The sequence below is a fragment of the Microtus ochrogaster genome, chromosome 19 (assembly GCF_000317375.1).
Source record: "Microtus ochrogaster isolate Prairie Vole_2 chromosome 19, MicOch1.0, whole genome shotgun sequence".
Taxonomy (NCBI): domain Eukaryota; kingdom Metazoa; phylum Chordata; class Mammalia; order Rodentia; family Cricetidae; genus Microtus; species Microtus ochrogaster.
In genome coordinates, this window is record NC_022021.1 from 7,535,946 (window position 1) to 7,541,011 (window position 5,066).

Sequence of the window (5,066 nt, forward strand, 5' to 3'; positions counted from 1 at the left end):
GGTTTTTCGAGACAGGGTTTCTCTGTGGTTTTGGAGCCTGTCCTGGAACTAGCTCTAGTAGACCAGGCTGGTCTCGAACTCACAGAGATCCGCCTGCTTCTGCCTCCCGAGTGCTGGGATTAAAGGCGTGCACCACCACCACCCGGCTGCTAGACAGGTATTCTTATTCCCATGTTCCAGAGAGGAGCGATAGACAGTGTGCTGGTTTGAATAAGAAACGGTCCCTAGAGACTCAGGCATTTAAGCACATGATCCTCAGTTGGTGGTGTTGTTTGGGGAGGTAGTGAAATCTTGCTTACGGCCGTCCATCTGCTGGGGGTGGACTTTGGGAGTTCATAACCTTGCTCCATTTTCAGTTCACTCTCTCTGCTTCCTGTTCTCGGTTGAGGATGCGATCTCTCAACTCTTCCACATTTATGCACTCTCCTTCCGGAAAACTCACATAAACCCTGTAAATGGCCTTGTGGTGTTTATCACAGCAGCAGAAAGGTGGCTAAGACAGACGGTAAAGGGGATAAATTAGCAACCTGTTTAATATCAGAAAGTGATACATGCTATAAAGAAAAACAAAGGATAACAGGGATGTTCTGACAAACAAATGGAAAATACACATTATATATGTGTGTGTGCATATGTATGTTTATTAGAGTGTCCAGCATACAAAATACAGCTGTTCTTGATCCAGCTACAATTACAGAGCACAGTGGACCCCTCAGAAAACCCCACGTCTCTGTACTTTCGCACGTAATCAATCACACTACCCATGATCCCCGTAATCCTGAAGAAAATATAGTATTTTCCTGGTTCTACTAACTATAGAAATCTAGGAAAATATTTTGAGCAGAAGGTAAGTTTACTTCATTCCTCAGAGATAACCAGTGTTTGTGTTTGACAAGTATTATCCGGGGCTCTTCTTTTGGACATATTTTTAAAAATGCAAATAAATTTGTGCCCGTCACTGCGCTCTCGGCCATGCACCTCCTCCAGCAGCCATGGGCTCACATGTCTGTGTCACTGCTTGGACACAGCCCACAGAGAAGATTCAATTCCAAACTTCTCAGCTACTTCTCCTGCTACACATCATTTCCATCCCAAGTTTCATTTCTAGAGAATTCTTTTCTGATGAAGGTACCTACCCCATTGTTTGGTCTGAGTATGTATTGGATTTGTCATGGGAAACTAAATATTGTTTCTATATTTACACGAATTTTAATTGCTTGTTGTAGACCCATCTGTGGAAGAATAAATAAAACACTCTCATGGGATAGTTCCATGCCAACTTTTTCTTTTTCAGTCTGCCCAATGTGATTGATTTCAACTTTCAACTTAAGTGATGTATTTTACATCTATCATATCAGGGTACCATATTGGTTTCATTAGATTGTCTTAATTAGGGTTTCTATTGCTGTGATGAAACACCATGGCCAAAAAGCAGCTTGGGGAGGAAAGGGTTTGTTTGGCTTACACTTTCATATTATAGTCCATTGCTGAGGGAAGTTAGGGAGAAACTCAAATAGAGAAGGAACCTGGAGACATGAGCTAATGCAGAGGCCCTGGGGTAGTGCTGCTGACTGGCCTGCTCCTCGTGAATTGACTGCTTTCCTATACAACCTGGGAGCATCAACCCAGGGGTAGCACCACCCACAATTAATTGGGCCCTCCCACATTAATAATCAATCAAGAAAATGCACCACAGGCTTTCCCACATCAGATGGGGACATTTTCTCAGTTGCAGTTCTTTTTTCCAAAATGACTCTAACTTGTGTCAAGTTGACATAAACTAGCCAGGACCAGAATGAAGAAGAGTAAGATGTGATCCTTGCTGTAAACTGACGTTTCTTTCCCAATGCTGGCTGCCAGTCTGACTACCTAGTCCCAAATAACTGCTTTAGAGGCTGAATAGTAATTATAAATGCACAGTCAATAGCTCAGGCTTATTACTAGCTAACTCTTACATTTTAAGTTAACCTATATTCCTTATTTATAATCTTCCATGTGGCAGTACCTTTGTTAGCATGGCACATTTATCTCTCCTGTTCCCTCTCAATTTGACTTGGCCAACTAACTTTATCCTGTTCAGCTACTGGCTAGTCAACTTGTTTATTAAACTGATCATAGTGACATATATTCTCACAGTGTACAGAAGGATTATTCCACAGTACCTTGCCCTCAAGGAGTCCATGACAGGCATACAAGTATCTGCAACACAACATATGGATAGAATTACGGAGGTTCAGAATGGGGAGACCCCGTTGACACAGCCATCAAAAGATGGGAACGTCCTGTATGTGATGAAAACCAGTGGCGATGAGAACAAGACATGAAAAAGAAGTGTATTTGTGGTATTGGTGCCTCATGTATGCTAGACTGGGACTCTATCACTGTCCTACCTCCCAACCAAGAATCAAGAAGGTCTAGATAGGGCAATATGATGAGATAAACATATGTGACCAATGTTTTGGGGAACTGTCCTCTTCAGCACAGAGAGCACATAAGGAAATAGACAACAGGCCCAAAGGGTACTTTGAGCCCAAATGGTAACACTGTTTTTGTTTGGTTGGTAGTGTTACCTCAGCTCCCTAAGGCCCCTTATTCACAGAGACTGGAATGTTTGTTTGGGGGCTTCACCCCAGCTCCTGGCATCCATTTCGGAATGCTGGGTGGAAAGCTCCATTTCAAGCCACCTCCCCTGGAAGTTGCCACAGTTCAGACTCCACCTCCAAGGAAGCCAGCCAAATGAGCGACCCCTCCCCAGGGAGGGTCAAGACCACTCCCATATGCTATCTAAACTGCTCCCCAGGGAAGGAACATGTGGTCTCCCCTTTTCCCTCTCCGTGTTTTCCTGGGTGGCCACCCAGGAGCGCTGGCAACCATTAAACCTGGGCTTCTTCTAATTCGGTCTGATTTGGTCTGGTTTGCATTATTGTGTCGGTGGAGAGATTTATCGGGTCACAAACAAACAACAGTTTTCACTTGGTTCTAGCTTGCAGCAGGGTTAAATAAAGATCTCAGGTGTGTGAACGAAGTGGAGGCAGTAAGAGCCATTACAGTTGTGGTTGCCAGAAAGCCTCACAGACATAAGGATGACATTGTCAAGTAGAATACACACGAGGAGAAAGGAAACCAGCAAGCAGACTCCAGACCATTGTGCTATGGGATCTATAGGTTATGGGGGTGGGGGGATGGGGGCAAGAGCAGAGTCACTGACCACTTGGGATTCTCAGGCGTCTCCTAAGTCAAGAGCAAAGGACTGCTTTGGAGAGAGAGCTGGTTCGTTTGGAGACATAATTGAACTCGGGACGAGTACAATCCAGTTCTCTGTTAAACCCCAGACTCCTGGGCGCACTCAAGGCCAGGGGGATGTATTCTGGAGTCTGCACTAAATAACTCACTCGCTCTGTGCACTCAAAATGATGTAATCCAACCTTTTCTTACTTGAGTTTCTCCTGCAAGACTGTGACACTAATAGATCTCCTCCTCCTACTCCTCGCGCTGTGGCAAGGAATGGCATTTGAGATGCTCCGTGCTCTTAGCACAGAGTCTGCTGCATAATAAGACGAGTTAGCTTATGTCGTCACGCTGAGTGACAAGAGTCCTACAAAATCATCCGAAGGGACAAATGATTTTTTTTTGACTCTTTGCGTCCTTTTAAAATTTATTCAGGGGAGAAGTTCTAAGTGAGAATGTAGGTAGCGGAGCTCAGAGAATTTCTGTGGTTTTTCTAGGAGAAACGTCTAAACTGAGGCCCAACATGACTGGCTAAAGGCTGACCAGTTAGAGCCGACAGCATGGTGGCTGTGATAGTTAGCCCTGATCATCCACTTGACTGGACTGGAAAGGCCTAGAGGAGAGCGGAGCACACTTCTGGGTGTGCCTGGGAGGATTTTCCAGACAGACAGGATTAGCTAAGGGGTATGGGTGGCTCTATTTCTTAGCCTTAGACCCAGTTGTAATTAAAGGGACAGAAGAGTGCAAGTTCAGACACTCCCTCCCTTTTCCTGGCTTCCAGATGAGGGCTGCTCAGTGCCACCAGGCCTCTTTCCACCATGATGGACGGAAATCTCTGAGATTGTGAGCCCAAATAAACCTTGTTTGTCCCTCACACTGTTTTTCTGTTGGGAGGGGCATTCTTATTTCACAGCGATCAAGGGCGTGACTAATCCAGTGACTGGTGGGGTGTCTTTGGAGATGCCTGGGAAGAGACGGCAAAGGGAGCGATTGTGTGGGGTGGTTTTGAAGGTAGCGGTAGCGAGTGATATTTTCTCTGCACAGGTCAGGCTTCATAAGAGGCCTCACGCCAAGAGAGCAGGAAAAACATACTGCTGACAGTGTTTTCTGAAAAGATTACTGTTTCTTTTTGAACACCATTTCACTTTCTCATAACTTAAAACTACCACGCATCAACTTCCTGCTTATCACCTCTGGAAGATTCTAGGGCTCCCTTGAAATAGCTCTCGGGCTACAGGTCAGTGGGAGGTAAATGGTTCCTTTTGCTTCACAGACAGAAGTGCCGGAATTTGCTAGCTGAAGCCAGGTTCTCTCAGAGGGAATGATAGTGGAGAAGGATTGAAGGCCAGGGGTCAAGAATTCTCCTGAGCGAGGTGATACACTCAAGTCTGCTCAAAACACGAGCTACTTCCAGGGTGATTTTCTTCAGAAGTGGTGATCAATGATACCTTCCGGGAAATCAATTCTGCCTTGAACTACGATTTACACTGTCTATTACTTCGTCTTCTGTTAGTGAATTAAACTCTAGTCAAGCTTATTTCTTGGTTTGCATTTTTTCCTTAATTATTCTGAGCTAAGCTCTCCCCCACGGAACTTCAGAAAGATGGATAAAATATGCGTTTGTGTGTGAAGCAGCAGCGACAGACACCTACACAGCAAACCCGGCTGTGTGGGACGCCGCCTTTCTCGCAAGTCATTTCAGGTCAGAAACACCTCTGCTCCCAAAGGATGCCATTCAGAGACCCCCCGCCACACACACACACACACACACACACACACACACACAGACACACACACAGACAGACACATAGACACACACAGACACACACACACACAGA